Source organism: Elephas maximus, chromosome 4, assembly GCF_024166365.1.
Source record: "Elephas maximus indicus isolate mEleMax1 chromosome 4, mEleMax1 primary haplotype, whole genome shotgun sequence".
NCBI classification, from domain to species: domain Eukaryota; kingdom Metazoa; phylum Chordata; class Mammalia; order Proboscidea; family Elephantidae; genus Elephas; species Elephas maximus.
Genome location: NC_064822.1, coordinates 29,489,378 through 29,515,930, shown reverse-complemented (window position 1 = coordinate 29,515,930; position 26,553 = coordinate 29,489,378).

The window sequence follows — 26,553 nt, the reverse complement described above, 5'->3', positions numbered from 1 at the left end:
ATTACACGTTTGATCAATTTCAGACTACATAATTTCGTAAAAATCTTCAATTTCCTCATCTTTGGCATTAGTGGTTGGTGTGTAAATTTGAATAATAGTGTTAGTTGGTCTTCCTAGTAGGTATATGAATAATATCCTATCACTGACAACATTATACTTCAGGATAGACCTTGAAATGTTCTTTTCGAAGATGAATGCAATGCCATTCCTCTTCAATTTGTCATTCCCGGTGTAGTAGACCATAAGATTGTCCAATTCAAAATGGCCAATACCAGTCCATTTCAGCTCACTGATCCCTAGGATACCAATCTTTATGGCAGTCCATTTCAGTTTTGATGACTTCCAATATTACTGGATTCATAATTCATACATTCCATGTTCTGATGATTAGTGAATGTTTGCAGCTGTTTCTTCTCCTTTTGAGTCATGCCACATCAGCAAATGAAGGTTCCAAAAGCTTACTCCATCCATGTCATTAAGGTCAACTCTACTGTTAGGAGGCTACTCTACCCCAGTTGTATTTCGAGTGCCTTCCAACCTGAGGGTCTCATCTTCTGGCACTATACCAGATGATGCTCCACTGCTTTTCATAAGGTTTTCACCAGCCAGTTTTTCCGAAGTAGACCTTCACGTGCTTCTTCCTAGTCTGTATTAGTCTGGAAGTTCTGCTGAAATCTGTTCTCCATGGGTGACCCTGCTGGAATTTGAAATACCGGTGGCATAACTTTCAGCATCACAGCAACACGCAAGCCACCACAGTACGACAAACTAACAGACACGTGTGGAAACTCATCTTCAAGACTTATTACGAGGCTATAGTAATCAAGACACAGTGCTATTGGCAAAAGAATAGAAAAACAGATCAATGGAACAGAATAGAGAGACTAAAAATAGACCCACACAAATATACTTAACTGATTTTTAACAAAGGAGCAAAGACAATCCAATGGAGAATTGCATTTTCAATAAATGTGCTGGAACAACTGGATATCCACCTGCAAATAATAGGTGTAGACACTGACCTTACACCTTTCCCAAAAATTAACTCAAAGTGCATCATAGACCTAAACGTAAAACACAAAACTATGCAACTTCTAGGAAATAGCATAGGAGAAATAACACAGGGTTTGGTAATGAGTGTTTAGATACAACACCAAAACCATGATCCATGAAAGAAAATATTTATAAGTTGGACTTCATTAAAATTAAAGCATATGCTTTGCCAAAGACTATGTTAAGAGAACTAAAAGACAAGCCACAGATTGGGGGAAAATATATATATATATATATATAGTTACAAAATAGGTACATCTCACCAAAAAAAAAAAAAAAAACACAGATGACAAGTGAAGAAATAAAAAATATGCTCCACATCATATGTCATTAGAGAATTGCAAATTAGGACAACAATGAGATACCATTACACACCTATTACAATGGCTAAAATCCAAAACACCGACAATACCAAGTGCTGCCAAGGATGTGGAGTAACAGGAACTCTCATTCATTGCCGGTAGAAATGCAAAACGGTACAACCACTTTGGAAGACAGTCTGGCAGTTTCTTACAAAGTTGAGTATAATCTTTCATACTATCCTACAATCACATTCCTAGGTATTTACCCAAATGAGTTGAAAACTTAGTTCTACACAAAAACGTGCATATGAATTTTTATAACAGCTTTATTCATAATTGCCAACCAAGATGTCCTTCAATAGGGAATGAATAAATAAACTTTGGTACACCCATACGAAAGAATATTATTTAGGAGAAAAAGACATGAGTTATCAAGCCGTGAGAAGGCCTGGAGGTGCTTTAAGTGCATATTGCTAAGTGAAAGAAACCGGTCTGAAAAGGCCACATAGTGTATCAGTGGTTTCTAGGACTTCAGGGAAAGGGGGCGTAGAAAGGTGGTGGGATGAATAGGTGAAGCACAGGGCATTTTTAGGGCAATGAAACTGTCCCGTATGTTACTGTAATGTTAGATACATGACATTATGCGTTTGTCAAAACCCAAAGAACTATGCAGCACGAAGTGTAAACCCTGGTGTAAACTATGAACTTTGGTTACTACTAATAATATATCAATATTGGTTCATCAATTATAACAAATGTACCACATGAATCCAAGATGTTAGTAATTGGGGAAACAGGAACAGGGAAAAGGGAGTATATGGGAACCCTCTGTACTTTATACTCAGTTTTTCTGTGAGCCTAAAACTGCTCTAAAAAATGAACTATATTAATTAAAAAAAAAAAAAAAAGGTGCTTGGGCCCTCTCATCAAAATGCTAATTTTATCTTTCCGTCAAATCTCTTGTCATGCACATAATTAATTCATTTAAATTGCATTTCTAATATATAGTGTTAACGTGGCATTTTTATTTAACACTGGTAGGGTGCAGCAGCTGATGGGGAGCATCAGTGACGAGATGCCCAAGGTTGGCAGAGAGGATCCAGGTCTCGTATTGACAACCTAGGGAACCATCACAATGCCCTTGCAAAACTCGTGACTTCTGTTCACTATGAAAGGACTGGCATCCCAGCCCCCCAGGAGGGAGATATCAGTAAACACTTAGTCTCAAAACCTCCAGCTTCTCACACACACCTTCATTCTCTCTGAATGCTATCTTATTACCCACCTGATTCTACATGAAAAAGAAATGGAACTTTAGACTAAAATAGACAATACAATTAAAATCCTTGTGTTGCTAACACATGAACTTAGGTTCAGTTTTTAATTAGTCTTTCCAATAAGATAACAAGCTGCTCTAAAGAAATATTCAATTTTAAGGACGTTGCTGGATTATATACCATTTTGGCTTCTACCAAAATAACCACATACCTGACTAAATCCAATTACTGTAATCTGTCATTTTCAAAACAGCAAGTTAAATTCAACATATTTTTTAACCAATTGGAATATGCGCCCATTACCATCAAGACAATTCTGACTCATAGCGACCCTATCGGACAGGGTAGAACTGCCCCACAGGACTTCCGAGGAGTAGCTGGTGGATTTGAACTGCCAATCTTTTGGTTAGCAGCTGAGCTCTTAACCACTGGGCTACCAGGGCTCCAGTTGGAATATGTAGGCACAACCAATAAAAAGATACATATACATACATACACACATATACATAAATGTTTGTTCATATATATATAGAAAAAGTTTCTAAGTACCTGTCATGGGATGTGCTTTTTAAAAAATTATTATTTTAGAAAATTATTACTGAAATGTTATCGATTCTTAATAACAATTCTAGACCAATCTTATCTGCAGCACACAAAGGAAAACATAAAATGCCAGGAAATCACTGATTATCTAAATCTAATTGTTACTGAAGCTTGCCTTGAGCCTTGTGGCTCTTTGCTACAAATCTTTCATGTTTTCATTCCTTTCTTGGCGCCTGCACTGACTAGATGGAGGGAGGGTGACACTCTCTCTGTCATTTCTGTTGCAGGTCTCAGAATCATTCTGAGGGCAGAATGGTCTTTAGCACCCTCTCTTCAGAGGAGCAAGCGGCTCTGCTCAGAGTATTACTTTCCATGACTATCATTTTGCCACATCCTGTTTGAACCAGGAATGGTGATCACAACTGATTACATTCAACAATTAACGTGCACTCTTTGGTCTTTAACTGTAAAATATGATTTCATGCATTTCAAATTTCTTAGCTAAGTTTTTATAACTAAATTTTCTGAGTCATTTGTTAACTTATTTTGAATCATGTATATAACATGAAAGAAGATTTAATTAAAAGATTAAAAGTGGAATCCATTCTGTTTTTTCTGTGTGCTATCCTTCTCACTTTCACTGAGAAACCAGAGCATGAATCACCCCTATTCCAATTGCAAGCTTCTTGGCTGTTGCTCTGAGTTCTCTCTGCACTCTCTCTCCCTCTCTGTGTCTTCTCCCCAGCGTCCCTCTGGATATCTCCTTCCTTAGTACTAAAAAAACTACTACTTTATCCTTTTCACCTTGGAAGATCAGCAGAAATTGCATGAAAACCTTAGTTATTTTGAACAAATGGAATAAATAACTGTATTAGGACTGAGAGGGAGAACCTTGGACAAAAGATCTACTGTTCTGAGGGGGACAGGTAAGTCTTGAACAGAGGAAGAACAGTGCAGGCCAGGAGAAGGGGCAAGCAGAAATAATGCACTGGGGAAATAGAGATGGAAAGCAAACTTCAATTAGGGCTGGGGGGAGGGCAAGCCTAGCAGACTGCTCACATCCCCCGGCACTGAGCTGAGGACAGAGACACAGTGCGGTGCTAGGATTTGGGTGAACCAGAGGAAGGAGCTACCGGTATTTTCAGGATGTCAATTACTTTTGTTGTCATGGACAAGAATAAAACCATCTAGGCTGATGAGACTGAATCTGAAATATGGGGAAACCCTCAGGATGGTCAGGTTAAGAGGGACCTATTTTGCCCCATTATAACCTCTTCAGTATCAAAGCTTATCTGGATCTATTTTAGTAGGTTGGGCCAGGCTCTCTGAACAATGAATTTACTACTCTGCCTTGGAGATATCATTGTAGGAGAGATACAGAGGAAGGAGACATCAGTGTTAATTGGCTGGAGTGCTGAGCTTGGTCCAGAGATGGGCGTCTAGTCAGCAGAGCCAAAAGTGAAAGGAATGGTGAAGGGGGAGGAGAAATCAGTGGTAGAGGGCGGTGGAGGCAGAAAATTCCCACTGATGGCATCCATTTTCTTTTTCTTTCTTTCTTTTTTTTTTTCCAGTAAAGAAAATAGTAAGGTCACCTTGTGAGAATAAGGGGTGAGAGGCAACGGGGCCTGAGTGGACTAATTATGATTCATAATTGTATATCAGTTAAAATCGAAAAGTATTTTAAATAAGAATTAAATAACAACCCTATAATTTATACTGGCCTTATGCATCACTAACATAGAGAAAGAAGAAAACATTTATTTGGCAATTTAACCAGGCTGAGAGACTCTGGGGATGATCCCGACAGCGTGGTATAGAAGTGCAATTTAAAAAAAGTGCTGATGCATGTTCAGGAAAGACCAACTGGGGTTAAAATCAGGACTGAGTGAAACAGGTTGGGTTGATTGTAGCTGTTTTGTTTTCATTTGTACCTAATACAACACCTGTATCATATTGGTGCGAATGGTTAACACCCTTGGCTGCTAGCTGAAAGGTTGGAGGTTTGAGTCCACCCATGGCTGTTGATTGCTGATCCAAGTCAAATGAAATCCTTGACAACTTCAATCTTTTCTCCATTTACCATGATGTCGTTTACTGGTCCAGTTGTGAGGATTTTTCTTTTCTTTATGTTGAGGTGTAATCCATACTGAAGGCTGTGGTCTTTGAACTTCACCAGTAAGTGCAAGTTAAGTCTTGTTCACTTTCAGCAAGCAGGATTGTGTCATCTGCATAACGCATGTTGTTAATGAGCCTTCCTCCAATCCTGATGCCCTGTTTTTCTTCACGTAGTCCAGCTTCTCGATTATTTGCTCAGCATACAGATTGAATAGGTATGGTGAAAGGATGCAACCCTGATGCACACCTTTCCTGACTTTAAACCATGCAGTGTTCTGTTCGAACATCTGCCTCTTTGTCTAGGTACAGGTTCCTCCTGAGCACAATTAAGTGTTCTGGAATTTATATTCTTCACAATATTATCCGTAATTTGTTATGATCCACACAGTCAAATGCCTTTGCATAGTCAATAAAACTCAGGTAAACATCTTCCTGGTATTCTCTGCATTCAGCCAGGATGCATCTGACGTCAGCAATGATATCCCCCATTCCACAATCTCTTCAGAATTCAGCTTCTATTCATTTCTTATTTTTTACATTTATAAAATGGAATCATCAAGTACATATGCATTTGTATTTGGCTTTTCTGCTCAACATTATTCTTGATAGGTTCATGCATATCCTTGCATATCTCAGGAGTTCATTCATTCTCTTTGATTATAAAGTTCCATTGTTTGTGTCATTGCTTGTTTCATTTTTTGATTTTTGTAAAGATACTATAAAATTTTTTTAACTTATCTTTTGGTGCACATATATAGACATTTCTGTTGCCTATACTGATGCTGGTATTTGGGTAAGGATTGCATTGAATCCATGGAATCCTTAAATTTCTGATGTAACCCCTGCTTTGTATCAATCTTTTAATATAGTGCTGGTTTTATTTGTTAATATTTTATTTATGACGTTCATAGTTTAAATGGCCTATAATTTTATTCCTTTCTTTCCAATAAATTGTTGATCTGTTATGGATCAGTGTTAGTATCTGCCTTTTGGTAACCTCTAGTATGAGCTGGGTTAGTATGAGTTAGGAAGTTTCCCGTATTTTTGGATGAGAAAGCTCTTAGGGGAGTTCTACAAAACTACAATAAACTAGATTGCTTACTATCTTTTTGTGGATCTGTAGACTATTTAATTAGAGTTTCCAAAGTATTACCTATTTCTTTTGTTAATTAAATGTACTGATTATTAATTTGCTCTCTAATTAATTTAGTCCAACAATTATCTTTTTTTATTAGTAGCATTGCCTTTAGTCAATGACTGGTCTGTTGGACCTAAGTTTTTAGGAATTTATTGCAATTTTATTTGAGGCCTTATTAATAGTCTGTTTTTTTAAAGTTCTATGTATGTTTGCAAAGAATATTTCTTGTGTATTAGGTTAAAATTCTATTTCAAGCTAAAAGATCAAGCTTGTTAATTTTGTTATTGAAATTCTCTACATTCTGACTTAATTTTTCCTCTCTTTTATCTGTTATTTCCTAAAATTTATGTTTCCTATCGTGGACATGTCACTTTTTAAAATCTATTATTTTTTGCTTTTTTAATCTTAAAGACGGGTTGTTAGTTACATATTTATAGTAGATTTTTTTAATTTGTTTTTCTCCCATTAAAGGAATCCATTTTTGTTCCACGTGATACATTTTACATTGAATTATATTTTGTGTGAGGAGCCCTGGTGGTGCAGTGGTTAAAGTGTTTGGCTGCTAGCTCCAAGGGAGAAAGGTGTGGCAGCCTGCCTCCCCTAAGATTTACAGCCTTGGAAACCATATCAGGCAGTTCTACTGTGTCCTCTATGGTCGCTATGAGCCAGAATCGACTCGCCAGCAGTTGGTTTGGTTTGATTTTCTGTTTTATTTGGTGTCATTGTTGCTACTCTACTTTTCCTTCTTGTTAACATTTGTCTGGTATATTTTATTTACCCTTTTACTTTACACCTTTTTTGTCACATATTCAGGTGTGTCTCTTAAAAATAACCTGTATCTAGAGTCTGACTATGTACCTGAACACTTGTCTTTTATTAGGAAAACTCGATCCACTAATAATGTTATTGCTAATATGCTTTAACTTATTAATGTCATTTTATTATACGTTTTCTTTTTTATGGTTTCTGGTTGTTTCTTTTTGGTTTCTATCTTTTGTTAGATTGATGGATCATTATTTGCTCCAATTTTCTGCCTTTGTTAGGAAGTTGTCCATCCTAAATCCTTACATTTTTAACATACATATTCAAAAACAATTTATCTTATTTTCTAAGTTTAGAATATTCACGTCATCCCCACGTACAAGGCAAAGACATTTTCACACTGTTATCTCCCTCCAACAAGAGTAGCTTCTTTTCTGAGAGCTAAGGTCCCCCTCACTCCAGTATGTGGGTATCTTCCTGAGATCCTGTCTATACCTTGAGCTCAGCTCCCACATTGCTACTTTAGGTTGTGGGCTAGTGGCTCTGTTGTCCATTATTTAGCAGGAGGACATAAGATCCAGTTCATCTTGCAGCTCAAGATGCAGTCTCCAGTAATCTCCCTGACAACAGCCATACGGCTCCTGCTCTTAGGGCTTTTTTTCCCTGGGCTTGGAGCTCCCTCAAACCTATCCGACCTCCACAGCATGTTTGGTGAGCTGAGCTGTCCCCAGGTGACATGTCTCCCTAGACCTGGTCCTGGCTGATTTATATCAAGTGTTCCTCGAAACGTTCTATACACTGATTAGACTCTTTCTGTTTTCTCATGATGTTATGTTTTTTCTTCTGAGTGCTTTTTTTTTCACAGGATATTTGTTGGGAGGGAAGCAAGGCATGTGCTCAGTCTGCCATTTTGGCCCACTCTCCTTTCTCACTAACTTCATCTCCTTTCATGCCCTGTGTACCCACCACATCCATCTATCTAATAATTGCAATTTGTACATACTCTTTGCTTTTCTACCTTCGAGCCTTGCCTATTCTACTAAGACCCTTGCCACACATTTCTTTTACAACTTCTTTGACCATCTTGCAGTCTTTCTGTTCCTTGAAGACTTTTCTAATTCCCATGTTTAAATGTAGTGTTTTCTTCTACTGAACCACTGTAGTCCTTAATTTGAATCTCTGTTATGACTAAGGTACAGCATAAAGCAGAATTTATTATCTGTGTACTTATTACTCCTTCAGAGCGGGGTATAAGTATCTTTCTTAACTTTGTGTCCCCATTACACATAACAATGCCTTCCACATAGTAGGCACAAACATTTGTGACTGAAATTGAATCCACTTGAATTTGTGGCCAATTCCGATCAATAAGAGAAAGTTCATCTGTATGTTGTGCTTGGGCTGACAGTTTTATACTAGTTGCTTGTTGCTTAATTATATAGTGTTTCTTAGAACATAAAGTCCCGTTTGTTGAGAATCACAATATAATAAATTATACTTGTGATTAACATTTGTCCTTAAATTGAAAATGTTTTCTCACGCTCACATTTTTATATTAAGAACCCCAAGAAAAAAAATTTTTTTAATTCTCTGATTTGCTCATCAGTGGTAGACGAGAGCTGATATTAGATATTTTGTTAAACAATGCTATCTCTACAGCACATATACCTTTAACCTCTTGCAGAGTGCTGCACAGATACATATCTTTATTTACAACAACACTGCCCCCTAATCATTCACACTGCTCAACCTTATTGGAGGTTCCTCCATCAAAGTGTGTCTCCATGGTTACACAAACCAGATTTGGCCATTTGGTGACTGTTTTGGAACACAAAGGTCACCTGAATGTGCTCGACATTTGGATTTTGGAGTGTATTTCCAAAACTACAAATTCTGCATGATTTTGACATCCGGATGCACTCTTTATTAGTAGTATTTTCCTCTTCATGTACAGACGTGTTTCAGTTTGGAATTGTTTATTAGAAATGAAAGCAGCCAATACAATCAATTTTAGTAAGATTCAACTTTTTTTTCCCCTCATTACATTTCTTTCACAAAATAATACTTCATACTTATGTAGGAAAAAAAAATTCATTGTCAAATGTAATCTCTGAGATTGCTCATAATATCTGAATTAACAAAACAAAAAAATTGTTGATTATTTTATAATGTTCTCTTTTACCTCAAAATATAATTGCATTTTGAATTTTAATTGAAATGGAATATCAGAAGTATTCAATTTGTCAGCATACATTATTATATTTAATAACTAGAAGATATTTGATTTATAGATAGAAAAAATATGTTCTCATCATCATGTAATATTGTCCATCTAAAGTCGAGATTGTCTAAAAATGAGAAGCTTAGGTCTTTAATAAAATGTTTAATGCTCTAGGGTCTTGCAAAAGGAATTTTGAATAAGGAGCATAGTGGTTTGTGGATAATAAGACACAATATCAAAGAGCCCATGTGCTAGATTCCATCCTAAATGCTTTATACATATTAACTGATTTAATCTTCACAGGAACCCTAAGAAGTTGGTGCTATAATATCTGTATTTTACAAATGAGAAACTGATGCACAGAGACATTAATAACTTGCCCAAGGTTTTGCAGCTGCCCAGTAGCATAATCAGGATTCAAACTGAGGCAATCCAGTTCTACATCCTAGGTTAGATTGCCTCTAACTCTATACATTTAAGGATATCAAAATCAAAATCCAAAACAGATTTTTTTTTTCAGAGTTGGAAAAAATAACATTATTTTAGGTTTTCTCTGAAGGAAGATAAAATTTTACCTGAGAGTAGCTCTAAAATTCTACAAAAAGAAGAGTAATACCTTACCAGGTATTTAAGTATTAAGTAACACAAACTAGTTTAAACAGTAGTTGTAAAAGTTATGGATTTTATTTTTCTCACAGAACAAGAAATCTAGTGGTAAGCAGTTGAGGATCTGTACAATGGTTCCACAATACCTTCAAGAGAAAGCAGGCTCCCTGTAAGTTGCTTCTTTGCCATGCTTACTGGGTGCCTTTATCCTCAAGTTGGATACTCTGTGATCACAAGATGGCTGCTCTATATCTAACATTGCATCTGAGTTCCAATGAGCAAGAAATGGATAGGCAAGAGAAAAAAAAAGACCAGATAGGCTGACCCCTTTTAAGGAGCTTTTTTAGAAGCCCCTTCACTCGTAATGCAATTAGAAGCAAGAATGGCGAGATTTCATCTCACGTACTTTGGACATGTTATCAGGAGGGATCAGCCCCTGGAGACGGACATCATGCTTGGTAAAATAGAGGGTCAACAAAAAAGTGGAAAAGCCTCAGCAATATGGATTGACACAGTGGCTGCAACAATGGACTCAAGCATAACAATGATTGTGAGGATAGCACAGGACTGGGCAGTGTTTCGTTCTGTTGTACATGGGGTCGCTATGAGTGGAAATTGACTCAGACAGCACCTAACAACAACAAATCACATGGCCAACCCCAGCTGCAAAAAAGAAAGGCTAATAAAAAAAAAAAGGTGTTTGGATACATTGCCACTCTGATCAAAATCAGTGTGGTACTAGTAAGGAAGCATGTGAAGATAAGAATGAGAATGAATAGTGGGTAGGCAGCTAGCTGTGACTGCACACTATGGGAATTAAACAGTGTGCTACAAGTCCAGATATAAATAGGCAGTTCCATAGGAGAAAATACAGAACTCAACCAAGATTTAGAATTAGATCTAGAATATATAGAAATGTCATGACAAGGATGAACTTTCAAATAAGTTGAGAAAAGATGGATTATTCAATAAATGGTGTTGGAACAATAGTCTAATCATTTTGTAAAAATAAAAATGAATCCCTACCTCACTCCTTACAATAAAACAAATTCCAAAGCTGGAATGTGTGTGTGTGTGTGTGTGTGTGTGTGTGTGTATAACCTGAACCATAAAAAGAAGAAAACCTGAAAAAATTAAATACAATTTTGGAGTTAGATGTATTTTTCTAAAAATGACCAGAAGGCCAGAATACATAGCAGTTCTTATCCCCCAAACCTTGGGCCCTTGGATCCTTGGGATATATAGCTAAGTTTCAGATTTTTCACAAATCTTTCTGAATTATATGCAAAATTGAATGAATCTGTACACTGCCAGATAAAGAGTAAAATAATATATAAATCCATGTACAGAACCATCTAGAACTATGAAGTATTGCCTTGTCAATGCCAGCATCACTACATGGAGGGAAACTCCAGAAACACGGAATCTTCCACAAGAAAAATGTGCAGACTCAGCTCCATGTGCTCTAACCTAAACCAAACGCATTGCCATAGAGTCAGCTTCAATTCACGGAGACCCAAGTGTTGCAGAGTAGAACTGCTCCATAGAGTTTTCTTGGCTGTAATTCATTATGGAAGCAGATAGCCAGGCCTTTCTTCTGTGGCACTACTGGGTGGGTTTGAACTGCCAACGTTTAGATTATTGGTCAAGTGCAAACCATTTGCGCCACCCAGGGACCAGGTACTCTGTGAAGGGGTTCAAGTCAATCTAGACACTTGCTGTTAGAGTACTTCCTGGGGTGAACCTCACCTGAGGGGGGAGAAAAAAGAGGAAATCTGCTTAGATCAACTCAACGTTTCTTTTGTTAACTATGAATTTTGACCTAACATTCATAGAAAACTTTCCTGTAGATCCTGCTTAAGCATATGCTGATGAACAAACATTGCCCTAACCCTAATTTCTGCTAGAATTGGAAAAGCTTAGCTCTCAGTACAACCAGCATATAAGTACTTTAATTTTGGTCTGGCCATAAGTAAAATGTAAATGAATTTACAATCAATTTCTCAGGCTTCCCCTGTCTGAAACCCCACCTCTCTCGACCTCATCATTTCTTAATGAGTCAGAGACCCTAGAGTATTTTGTTCTCTGTCCTCTCCCCATCCTACTATTAGATAAGGACTCAAAAAACCTATTCATGATAAAGTAAAAGTGACTGAAAATGACCTTCACCATTTGTATTAAAATGAGAGACAGTCATTTAACTTACATTAGTAAATTTCTAAACGTTGGAATCATTTTGGAAATCTTGAGGTGTGGGAAAGCACACATTTCTATGGTATGTTAAGTCATAAAACATGAGTTCTACCTTCTCCATAGTAAAATGACAGTGGTTAGTTAGGTCACAAGCATGATGGAATGCTTTTCAACAATAACAATAAGAACACTATTGCAAATCAACGAAAAAATATTTGTCCCAAGTTCACAAAAACTTTTTACCTATGTTTTCTTCTTAGAAGCTGTACAGTTTTAAGTCTTATATTTAGGTCTATGATCCATTTAGAGTTAATTTTGTATATGATGTGAGGCAGGGCCAAGGTTCATTTTTTTTTGAAGTAAATATCCTCTTGCTCCAGCATCGTTTATTGAAAATGTTATCCTTTCCTTCACTCAATTGCCTTGGCACAATTTTTGAAAATCAATTAAAAATATATGTGCATGTCTGTTTCTGGACTCTAATCTCAATGAGAATTGATGTAAATGTTTATTTTTATACCAATACCACATAGTTTTGTTTACAGTAGCTTTATAATAAGTCTAGTATACATCATCCAACTTTGTCCTTTTTTTCTGAAATTCTTTTGGGTATGCTATCTCCTTTGCATTTCCACATAAATTTTGGATCCAGTTGTCAACACACACAAACAGTCTGCTGGGATATTTATGTGAATTGTTTTGAGTCTATAAATCAATTTAGGGTGAACATCTTAAGAATATTGAATCTTTTAATCTATTAACATGGAATATCTCAACATTTATTTCGTTCTTTCATTTCCCTCAGCAATGTTTTATAGTTTTCAGTGGCAAGGTTTGCAAATGTTTTGTTAAATTTATCCCTAAGTATTTCATATTTTGATGGTTTTATACATTGTGTTTTTATTTCATTTTCTGATTATTCCTTTTTTTTTTTTTTACATGCATCAATACAATTAATTTATGCCTTCTGTGACCTTGTTAAATGCACAGATTTTAGAAGTTACTGGTCTCTTCTGCAATGTCCAACTTCTTGTTAAACTCACCCATCATTTCAGATATATCTTTAATATCTCTCCTCATTATGTTCATTTAAAACACTTATATTTTAAATCTACACATTCAGACTTTTTGTCATTTCCAGGTCTGTTACAATTTACTGGGTTTTTTCCTGGTTATGGAATACATTTTCTAGTTTCTTTGCATGCCTAGTAATTTTTATCAGATGCTTGATACTGTAGATGTTACACTGTTGAGTGTCTGGATTTTATTGTTTTCCTTTAAGCAGTGCTAAATCTTCAAGAGACTATTAAGCTACTCTTGGATCAGCCTGAACCTCTCCAAGCTTATTTCGTGCTATGTTGGGGCAGATCTTTGTTGTTGTTGTTGTTGGTTGCTGTCAAGTAGATTTTGACTCATGGAGAACCCATATGTGCAGAGTAGAATTGCTCCATAGGGTTTCCAAGGATGTGACCTTTCAGAAGCAGATCACCGGGCCTGTCCTCCAAGGCACCTCTGCATGGGTTCGAATTACCAACCTTTTGGCTGTAATCAAGCTAGAATAGCCTTTATTCTTGGGGTAATTTAGCACTACTGCTGAGTAACTCTTACTATATACTGGGTGTTCAATGGGTTTTTTTCGCTCTGGCTAGTCAGAACTCAACTGTTTGGGAATGTTTACAGCTCACTTCACAGAGTTACAACCAACAAGGGCTTTTTTTCCTGTATACCTCCCTCCTCTCCAGTGCTCTACCTGGAAAATGTTATTCACATCAGCCTCTATGAACTCCAAACTCTGTCAGCTCAAACTCGGGGGGCTGTCAGAGTCTATATGGGTTTCCCCGTCTTATGCTACAACACTGAAGAACTTCCTGACAGAAATGTGGGGCGATTGGGGGCTCATATAATTTTTTCCTCATCTCAGGGATCACAGCCCTGTGGTCCTGTTAACCAATGTCTAAAACAGTTGTTTTATATATTTTTCTAGTTTTCCATTTGTTTGCAGTGGGAGGGCAAGCCTAGTGCCAGCGGGTTCATCAGGAAGGTAACAGAAGCAGAAGTCCGCGCTGACTATCCTTTTCGTTGTTTGTTGTCAGTAGCCATAGAGTTGGCTCTAACTCATGGCAACTTGATGTGTGATAGAACTGAATATTGCCTGTCCTGTGCCTCTTCATGATTGCTGATATGTTCGAGTCCATTGTGGCAGCCATCGTACAGTGCCTTCCAACCAAGAGGGGGTCATCTTCTAGCGCTATATCAGACAACATTCTGTTGTGACCCATAGGGTTTACATTGATTAATTTTTGGAAGTAGATCACCAGGCCTTTCTTCCAAGTCTGTCTTACTCTGGAAACTCTGCTGAAACCTGTCCACCATGGGTGACCCATTTGAAATACCACCCTCACAGCAACACACAAGCCACCACAGTACAACAAACTGACAAAGGATGGTGGTTTCATTGTTTAGGTCATGCTGTATGGCAATAAATGAAGAACTTTCCCATTTGTGAGTTGTTTATTAGAGTTCCTTCATAAATCAATTGTTTGGAAAATTAGATACTTTTTTTTTCAGAGGCAACTCATTAAACATTAGCAAACTTACCATGACCTGATATTTTAATCATAATTTATGATATTGAGTTGATAGGAAAGTGACTGAAGAATTCCAAATAACTCCCAAATATTCTACATGGTATGTATGCTATTAATCCTCAGACATACAGAGGCCACGCTTACCAGCCAGAATCCAGTCATTCCCAACCTACTGGAAATTATGATTACTTATCACTTTAAAGTTCTGTTTACATAAATGTGTGACACCTCATGATAAATGTCCTGGTGCATATTTATTTTCAACACTAAAGAATGTTCAGGTTATTATTTTTGAAAGCTTACAGATAAATTTTACATTATGCCTTAAGATGGATATCGTGTGACTAGGACTCAAATCTTATCATGATTAAAACAATTTAGGTCCCATAAATTGCAGCCAATTTTAAATTATATTAAAGATATTTTAATAATAAATAAATCATGGGAATTTATGTCCAGTTATAGTTCCATGTGGTTTTATTTTTGTTTACTATTCAGAGTGATTTTAAAACTTCTAGTTATGACTAACTCAAGGAATTGAAGATGTTAGCTTTCAGGTAGGTGAATAACTCCCTTCATAGAATGATTCAATTGGTAGCAAAAAGGTCAGCCCTCACAACATATCTCCTTCACCTCTCTGATTTTGAGATCATTTACTCAGTTGAGTGAAGGCAAGTTGGAAGATACTGCTTCTAGACATGATTTTCTGGATTGGCTGAGCATTACAGAAACAGGTTCTGGAAGACAGGATACTCAGACAGGAAAAACCAAGCATCCAGAGCACCTGGAAATGCATGAGCTACTCTGCGTGCAGTTGACATGTTGGCGCGGGAAGGGGCGGGGAGGGATTCTACACAGGCAAGTAGAAAACAAACACAAGTCATTCCACACAGTATTTGGAATCAATAAGCAGCAGGAACTACCATTGAGTGAAGTCTGTCAGGGCACAGTGGGAGCCCAACAGGTCTCTTGGATTCAGGGCAAGGATGCCAGTTTTTTTGGAGGAAGACTAGAAAGAGGAAGGACTTACTTCTAGGAAGGCAAGGGTACTAGGATAAGGGACGAGGCAGAAAATCTAAGGTTAGAGTTGAATGGGTAGCACAAGGACCCATGTAGAGGCTCAGAGTCAGCCAAGGACTGCTTCGTTCTCATACATAGGTTGATCTTGGAGGTTTTTATGAAGCTGAGCTTGACAGAGGGGGTCAAGAGACAGAGCTATGGAGAGAAAGAGAAGACACCGGCTGGGAATGCTGGCGAGACATAAAACCACCAGCTCGCATGTGCCTGCCACGTTACTTATATATTTCATCTTTAGAATCATTTTTTTGGGTCATGTAGGGCATCTATTAAGATGAAAAAGGAGTCCTGGTGGCACACATGGTTAAGTGCTTGGCTGCTAACTGAAGGCTTGATGGTTCAAACCCACCCAGCAGCTCTGTGGGAGAAAGACCCAGTGATATGCTTCCATAAAGACTACAGCCAAGAAAACCCTATGGGACAGTTCTACGCTGTCACATGGGGTCGTTATGAGTCAAAATCAATTCAAAGGCACCTAACACCAAGAACATTGAGATGAAAAAGGGGCAGTGAGGATTCAGTGGTAGAATTCTCACCTTCCTTGTGGGAGACCCCGTTTTGATTCCCAGCAAATGCACCTCAAGTGAAGCTGCCACCCATCTGTCAGTGGAGGCTTGTGTGATTCTATGATGCCAAACATGTTTCAGCAGAGAGTCCAGACTAAGATAGACCTGGAAGAAAGGCCTGTGACCTACTTCCAAAAATGAGCCAATGAAAATCCTATGGATCACAGTGGTCCGGCTGTTGTGATGGGGTCACCACTAGATGGGGGCTTTCGCAACAGCAGCTAACAACAACAATATCAAGGCCAGAAGAGACCAGCCACCAGCACATCTTAATCTGTCAGACTAGCCATTAGATTCAGGCAGAGAAAGTAAAGTCTGAGGGATTGAAATTCAAAAAGACTTAAAGGTGACTTGAAAGAAACTGAGGTCCAAGGCAGACAACTCACACATCTTGCAAATTAGGGAGAAATTTGTCTTCTGTGCCCTTCATTTTGCATTTCCCTCTAGCCGTCTTACACTGAGAATTCAGTGTCTACTAGGCACTTCCTAAGCTCTTTAAATATATTATTTAATTCTCTACATAGCCCTGTTATTCCCATTTTAAAAATAAGGAAGCCAAGGCTCAAAGAATTCCTGAAGGTTACGGGTACACAGCTAGAAAGTGGTAGAGCCAGGATCCAAACTCATCGATGTCTGATGACTCCAAATATTCTTATAGGAGGGGTTTCGAAAGTTCAAATAAGAGGCGGTGATGGTTTAATTAGTGAGCTGTCATTGAAAATGGTGGGATGGAGATGGGGCAGAAACCATGGAGAGCAGATCAGTAATCAACAAATATTTGCTGCATGCCAACCTTACCAGAGGCTGAGCTGGGGATACTGTCATGAAAAATCAGACGTCTTTCAGACCTCTGGGGCTCACAGCCTAGCAGGTGAAAGACACTCAGCAAATAGTGATAAGTAACTATGAATTAAGTGTAAACTTTACCAAGAGTGGTAAGTAAAGGTGCCTGGTGGAGGCTGTAATCAACAGAAAAAGCCTGTTTTGGTAACTATCATATTTAAGCAAAAGGAGGGAATCAAAAATGATTTAAACAAGAGAGATAATGGAGATGGCAAAATCATGGAGAAGAGCAGTTTGGGGAAGAGACTGTGCTGAGATAGGTTGACAACATTGCTTTGGTCTGGGTTCTCTAGAAGAGCAAAACCAGCAAGGTATATATATGTAGAGAGAGGGAGATTTACTTCAAGGAAATGACTCATACAGTTGTGGGGGCTGGAAAGTCCCAAATCCATAGGTGGGGTGGCAGGCAGGAGGCCTCCGTTGGCTCACAGGATTGTGGGGACTTGCAAATCCAAAATCTACAGGTCAGGAGCCAGGCTTGAGACTTCTTCAGGTTTATGTCCCAGGAATCAGAGGTCAGGCGATGAATAGAGTGCAGGGCCGAGAAAGAATGCGCTTTGCCAGAACATCCATTTGTGTACTGGAAGCAGGCCACCCACCCCCAAGGAAACTCCTCTTTCAACTGATTGGCTGCCCACATCAGATCACAAAATGGAATGTGATCACATTATATTACATTACGGAAGAGCAACCAGTCCAGTGTCTGCCAAACCACTGAGAATCACAGCCTAGCCAACTTGACACATAACAGTAACCATCACAGACATTTTGTATTTAGGGTGAGTTTGAGACTTCCAAGAGTTAAACAACTAGAGATACAGGTCAGGAGCCAGACTCAAGGGAAGGAGGCTGTGTCTGAGCCCTGGAGAGCCACTCCATACACAACCCAGCTACATACAACCAAGGGTGGGGCCTGGGGCTCCCAGGGCACAAGCTTCCATGTTATCCACGTGTGGGGCTGTCCCTGTGGTAGCAGAGGCAAAGAGAGGTCATGGGGCAATAAACCAAGTTGGAAGCAGCAGGTATCTGCTCACATCGCTTTGCGTTTATTCTGTGCCCGCAGGCTACTTAGGTTAATCTTCCTTCACCATGAAGAAAGCACTGTTGTACTATCCCCACTTCAACACCAAGAAAACAGGCCCAGGGAGATTAAGTAGCTTCCCTAAATCCTGTCGCTATTAAGACTATATTCAAGGTTCAAACTCGGACCTGTGGTTTAGCCACACACAGTCACAGATTAAGGGGAGTCTCTGGGTGGTTAACACGCTTGGCTACCAACTGAAAGGCTGGAGGTTGGAGTCCATCCAGAGGCCCAGTGATCTACTTCTGAAAAATCAGCCATTGAAAACCCTATGAGATATGGGATCAAACTGACAACTTAAAAAATTATATAGGAAACCTAGGTGGCAGTGAGTTTAAGTTAATGGGGAAGGACCAACTCAGAAAAGGAGGGTGAGATTGGTTGCACGACTCAAAGAATCTAATCGATGTCTTTGAATTGTACAAGCAGAAATTGTTGAATTGGTGTTGTTCTGCTCTGTATATTCTCAACAACAAGAACAAAGATATATCAATTATTTAAAAAAGAAAACCCTGTGGAACATGTGACACACATGGGTCTCCAAAAGTCAGAGTAAACTCACCACCAAGTGGCACTGATACAGACTGAGAGGTAATGAAGAGATGTGTATGGAAGCCTTTTTCTTCCTTTAAGGCCTAGTGTGCAGGGAGAGAAAAAGTTCCTTATTTTATCTTGCAAAGACAAAATATATAACCATAACCCAATGCTATTGCAGCGGAATTGAGATTACTCCACATCATTCAGAGTCCAAAGTGTTTTAAACACATTTTGTCAGACCTTGACATTCTGGATTTTGTTTTATCTTCTCATATCTGATCCTTCCAACTGATCTAGATAACGAGTGTTCCACCTGTGGGTTCATACTAAACTTCTCTTTGTGGCGGGTTCCACAGAATTTTGAAGACGGGGAGGAAAGAGGTTAGGATACATAAGGAGACATCAGAGTATATCTAATACCAGAAAAATCAGCTTATCATATAAAGACTTCCAAAACAGCCACCGAAGTCTATGGGAAGTGCTGTGCCAGGAAAACCAAATACAGAAGGAAAAGCTGTCTGTTTTCTTAGCGCTTGCTGCAAGTGAAGAGTAACAACCATGGGAAAAACTCCTGACTTCTTTAACCTCTTTTCTCCAACTATTCAATAGGGCTAATCCGAAAGTCATTCTGTTGTCTTTGTGAGGATTTGATGAGATAGTTTGTTTATATGCTCTCAGCACAGTGTATGATGCAGAACAAGACCTCAGTAAAATGTTTGCCTTAAAGAAAAAGAGGTAATATATATGAAAGCATTGTATCAGTACAAATTATATAAATGTGACTATTTCTTAGATTCAGAAAAAGAGAAAATAGACTCAATAGTGTCTTGTGAATATGCAGGCTCCTACCAAGACTCTTTCCTAACTGAAATATTGATATTACTGTTTATCTTTAAGGCCCTTTCTATTTGGTCATGCCTAATGTAAAATAGTACAGAAAAGCCACTTAGTATTTTCTGTGCAAATGTACCATTGCAGAATTGAATAATAAAACTTGTGCCTTTGAAAACAATATGAAACATTTAAGCACCAATGACCTAGTATTTTCATCTAGCTTAGCAACTTGTTATCTTCCAACATCAATGTTTCCATTGTCACTCTGCTGTTTCAGATAACAATGCCTTCTGGACACTTGCCTGCCAGCCATTTAAGAGATTAGGAGCTTTTTTTTTTTTTCCTTAGCCTACCACTGTGCTGATTCCCAGCTCTACAGTTACCACTTATAAATCAGTGGAGCAAGAAATTAAGGCCACAATAGCAGCTTTGCCTGTGGAATACCAATAACAATAAAGGTATAGGATCTCCTCACTGCATCGCTGCTGCCAAGCATACATCCAACTAAAACCCTGTTCTGCCAAATAAGCGTAATTATCTTAATGACCACAAGGAATAAATGAGGCATGGTAATAACCAGATTAGGATACAATGAAATAAGTTTCCTGGATTTTATAATCAGAAAGGAAGATCTGTTTTCAATGCATTGTTTTCACATATTAATTCTTATGTTAATTTAAATTTAAACTTCTGTCTTTGTTTCCTAGGTTTGTTTTGAAGTACAAATTGTTCTACCCAAATGATATGTAGTAATTAGGAAACAAAAGAAGGAGGTAGAAAGTTGTTAAATAATATCACACAGGAGTGAGCTGGTTGTTAGCTGCCACCTAGTTGGCCCTAACTCATGGCAACCCCGTGTGAAACACTGCCCCAGACCCACACCATCTCCGTGATTGGTTGTGGATTAGACTGCTATAAAACCACAGGGTTTTCACTGGCTGACATTCATAACTAGATCACCAGGCCTTTCTTCCTAGTCAGCCTTAGTTTGGCAGCTCTTCTGAAACCTATTCAGCATCATAGCAACACACAAGTTTCCACTGACAGATTGGTAGTGGCCGCGCTTAAGATTCATCGGCTGGAATCAAACCTGGGTCTGTGCATGGAGAGTTTAGAGTCTCTCCTTGGATGGAAGGGCCAAAAACCTACCTGTCCTGCTTGTTGTATACACCCCTGCAGATGATCTGGTGAGCTGTCCAATTAATAAGGTGCCACCAACATACCTGTTTTCAACCTGTTATAGAGGGCATTTACTCTCCCCTCTCAAGAATCCAGGACAAGCAAAGCAGACAACTATATGTGTAACAAAATTGGGGAATGACCCAGAGTCCTCAACTCCAAACAGCTTCCTCGGTCATTTGACAGTGCTTCCAAATGTCCTGCAAGCAGCAAAACATTGGTCCATTGACATATAAGATTTCTGGTATAGAGAAATTACCCTAAGAGACATTAAAATATATCATAATGCTATAATAATGAAAACTGGATGGCAATGGCAAAAGAATCAACAGACAGAACGGACAGCCCTAATACCCTAGTGTGTAATAAATGAGACTATGTTTCATAGCATGATATTATAAATGGGGAAGGGATGTATTAGTCCAGAAATAATATAGGAGATTGACTACTTATTTGAAAATTAAACAAGCTAGAGTTTTACCTCATACCCTGAATAAATTCTAGATGAGAAGCTCACTAGAAAACTAGAAGAAAATATAAACGAATAACTGGGTTGATGGGCAAGGGCTTTCTGACATGAAAATAATGGAAAACTATAAATTCTAAAGCAATGATAGATCAAATAAATATATAAAATCTTTGATTTTTTTTGATGTTTTCAATATAAATAGTTATATAGATATTGATGTGAACTACACACACACACACACATATATGTACATTTAAAATTTCTTTCCACTACTTTGACCTACTGTGAGGCCTTGGGAGCATTAATATCACAAAGGCAATGAGCACACCTAGGACCCAGACCTTGGTTTCTAAATACCAATCTCCACTGAAAGAAACTAGTACTCTTTGGAGAAACAGCTAATTCCAGAGCTGGGGCAAGAAAGTATAAGATGGGCCTAGAATATCTTGTTGTACCAGAAAGTTAGAAAGTGCTCACAGAATATTGGGGATAAGTCAAAAGGACACAGAAGCCACCTTAAAGAGACTCCCATTGGCCGAATATGGGATGATTTGAGCATTAAAATAAATGATAGGAATAGATTATAATCTGTGGAATAGAATAGGAATCTATGAGTTCCTATTAATTTAAATTAATAATAAATAAATTGAAATTTTGATGGAAGAAAGGGATAACACAAAGCCCTTCTCCACAAAATATTTACTAATGACAGCAGGTAAAAGAATAACTTCACTTCTATCGTGGAGAATCCTGACAGGCTCAATTTTAATCAAATGATCAAAGTAAATGTCATCAGTAATGGGATAGATCCAAATAAAGTTCCATCTGATAGGATGTAATGAGAAGAACACAATGTCACCTCTGATATCCTTGACAAAACCTGCATAATCGGAATCTAATTGCAAGGGAACATCAAAGAAATTCATGAGGAACACTCTACAAAGTAACGGATCTGACCTGCAATCTTCAAAAGTGCTAAGGTTTTAAAAGGCAAGGAAATACTGAGAAACTGTTCTAGATTTAAGGAGACTAAAATAAATAAACAATAAAACCCAAACCCACTGCTGTCAAATCAATGCCAACTCATAATGACTCTACAGGACACAGTAGAGTTGCCCCAAAGGGTTTCCAAGGCCGTAAGTCTTAAGGGAAACAGACTGCCCCATCTTTGTCCCTTGGAGCGCCTAGTGGATTCAAACCGATGACATTTCAGGTGGCAGCCAAGCGCTTTAACCACTAAGCCACCTGGACTCAAGGAGACTAAAGTGACATAATAAAGTGCATAAGTAAATGCAACATATCCTGGATTACATCCTTTTATATAAAGAACATTATTGGGAATTGGTGAAACTAGAATGGGGTTTGAAGAATAGATGGTAGAAATACATCAATGTTAATTTCCTGAATTTGATGGTGATATTGCAATTATGTAACAGGATATCCTTGCTTGCCGGAAATATACACTAAAGCATGGGGGGGCATCATGTAAACAACTTAGTTTCAAATGTTTCATGAATTAGAAAATTTTTTTCTTGCAACTTTTTTTACAAGTTTGAGATGATTTCAAAGTAACAATAACATTACAAACAAAGAAGCAAGTGCACTTCCTCCAAATTCTGTTTTGCTTTCTGCCCGTGGGTGGGTGGGTAAACCTGGTGGCAAGGTTCTACAGCATGGTGGAAACACAGTTATGGAAGGAGCTTGAGTCTCTGAATCACCTAGTGGAGGAGAGGTGCCTACTTTGGATTTGAGATGAATGAAAATTATTTTTGGTATAACTGTTACGACAGTTTAATCTCCCCTTGTACAAATTTAGGGAACCCTGGTGGCATAGTGGTTAAGGGCTGTGGCTGCTAACCAAAAGGTCAGCAGTTCGAATCTACCAGGTACTGCTTGGAAACCATAAGGGACAGTTCTACGCTGTCCTATAGGTTGCTTTGAGTCAGAATCAACTCGACAGCAATGGGTTCAGTTTTTGGTTTGTACAAATTAGATGTCAAACATCAGAGGAATTATTATGATATAGCAATACCTTAGAACATTATAAATATTTTTTGCTTTGACAAATAGATAACAAAATGGAAAAATTCTCATGGTCTTCTATTAAGTTTTAAAATAGGGTAAAAATAGTACTACAAATTAATCTAATTCTGCAGATGCAATTTGAAGGAAATACAAAACTTCAGCCATCATTATTTCTGAGTAGTGTGACTAAGATGATTTATTTTTATTTTGGTATAGTACCTCGATTTCTTACAATGTCCATTTTTTTAATTATTATGGTAAGATATAAAAAAAATTTTTTTTATATACATCACAAAAATGTTGCTGTTTCAGCAAGTTTTAAGTGCACAATTAATTCCATTAGTCACATTTACCATCCTGTGCAACTGTTACTACTACCTATTTTCAAAAAAAAAAAAAATTGTTTTGGCATCCGAGACAGAAAGCCAGTGCCCCTTAAGCAATAACTCCCCACCTGCCCCTCCCCTTCTCCTGGTAACTACTGATAAACTTTTATCTCTATGCATTTCCTATTTTAGATGCTTCATATAAATGTAATCATACAGTGTCCTTCTGGGTCTGACTTATTTCACCTTGCATGATGCTTTCAAGGTTCATCCATATCATACCATGTATCAGAAATCATTTCTCTTTGTGGCTGAATAATATCCCATTGTATGTGTCGTGGATTGAATTGTGTCCCCCCAAAATATGTGTCAACTTGATTGGGCTATGATTCCCAGTATTATATGGTTGTCCTCCATTTTGTGATTTTCCTATGTGTTATAAATCATAATCTCTTCCTATGGTTAAAGAGGATTAGGGTGGGATGTAACACCCTTGTTCAGGTCACATTCCTGATCCAATGTAAGGGAAGTTTCCCTGGGGTGTGGCCTGCATCACCTTTCATCTTACAAGAAAAAAAAAAAAAAAGCCCATTGCCGTCGAGTCAATTCCGACTCATAGCGACCCTATAAGAGAGGAAAGGAAAGGGAAGCAAGCAGAGAGCTGGGGAACTCACACTACCAAGAAAGAAGTAACAGAAGCAGAGCGTGTCCTTTGGACCCCGGGTTCCTGAGCAGAGAAGCTCGTAGTCCAGGGGAAGACTGACAAGAAGGACCTTCCTCCAGAGACAGAAAGCCTTCCCCTGGAGCTGACACCTGAATTTGGACTTCTAGTCTACTAGACTATGAGAAAATAAATTTCTCTTTGTTAAAGCCATCCACTTGTGGTATTTCTGTTATAGCAGAACTAGATGACTAGGACACTATGTATGTACAACGTTTTGTTTATCCATTCTTGTGTTGACGAATACTAGGGTTGCTTATACCTTTTAGCTATTTTAAATAATGCTGCAATGAAAGTTAGTATACAAGTATCTGATTTAGTCCCTGCTTTTTTTTTTTTTTTTTTTACACTCTTTTGGGTGTATACCTAGGAATGGAATTGTTGGGTCATATGGTAATTTTGAGTTTATCATTTTAAAGTACGCCAAACAGTTTTCCACAGAGGCTGCCCTATTTTATATTCTTACTAGCAAGAAGAACAACCGGAGTGCTCCTTAGGAGCAAGGATGGTGAGACTACACCTCACGTATTTTGGACATATTATCAGTAGGGGTCAGGCCCCAGAGAAGAACATCATGCTAGCTAAAGTAGAAAGTCAGAGAAAAAGAGGAAGACCCTCAACAAGATAGATTGACACAGTGGGTGCAACAATAGGCTCAAGCATAACACCAGTTGTGAGGATGGCACAGGACCAGGCAGTGTTTTGTTCTGTTGTACACAGGATCAGGACGAGTCAGAACGGACTTGACGGCACTTAACGGCAACAACAACACTAGCAATGGACAAGCGTTCCTATCACTCCATATCATTGCCAACACTTATTTTCTGTTTATCTAATAATAGTCATGCTAGTGGGTGTGAAGCAGTATTTCATTGTGGTTTTGATTTTTATTTCCCTGATGACCAGTGAGATTGAGCACCTTTTCATGTGTCTGTGGTCCATTCACATACCTTCTTTAGAGAAATGTCTATTTAAGTCATTTGCCTATTTATTCATTGGGCTGTTTTTCTTTTTGTTGTCGAGCTATATAAGTTCCTTATATACTCTAGAAATTAAAACCTAATCAGGTATAGAGTTAACAAATATTTTCTCCTGTCCTGTAGTTTGCCTCTTGACTTCCTTAGTAAAATCCTTTGATAGACAAAAGCTTTTAATTTTGATGAAGCCAATTTTATCTATTTTGTCTTTTGTTGCTTGTGCTTTTGGTGTCATATCTAATAATCCATTTTCAAAAACTATCTCCCAAAGCGTTACCCCTATGTTTTGCACTAAGATTTCTACGGTTTTAGTCTTACATTTAGGTCATTGACCCATTTTGAATTGATTTTTGTATATGATGTGAGATATGGATCATTGTTGTTGTTGTTACCCATTGCCATTGAGTTGACTCCGACTCATAGCCACCCTATAAGACAGAGTAGAACTGTCCTCTATGGACACCGTTATAGGAGCGACTGGTGGATTTGAACTGCTGACTTTTTGGTTAGCAATTGAGTTCTTAACCACTTTGCTACCAGGGATCCGTGGTTGTTAGGTGCTGTCAAATCAGTTCTGACTCTTAGTGACCCCATGTACAACAGAACAAAACACTGCCCAGTCCTGCACCACTCTCACAATCATTGTTATGCTTGAGCCCATTGTTGGAGCCACTGTGTCAACCTACCTCACTGAAGGTCTACCTCATTTTTGCTGACCCTCTGCTTTACCAAGTGTATGATGTCCTTCTCCTGGGAATGGTTCCCCATGATACATGCCCAAAGTACATGAAACTAAGTCTCTCCATGCTCGCTTCTAAGGAGAACTCTGGCTGTACTTCTTCTAAGACATATTTGTTTGTTTTTCTGGCAGTCCATGGTATACTCAATATTCTTTGCCAACATCATAATTCAAAGGCATCAAATCTTCTTTGGTCTTCCTTACTGTTCAGCTGTTGCATGCATATGAGGTGATTGAAAATACCATGACTTGGGTCAGGGGCACTTTAGTTCTCAAAGTGGCGTCTTTGCTTTTCAATACTTTAAAGAGATCTTTTGCCGCAGATTTGCCCAATGCAATACATCATTTGATTTCTTGACTGCTGCTTCCATGGGCATAGAT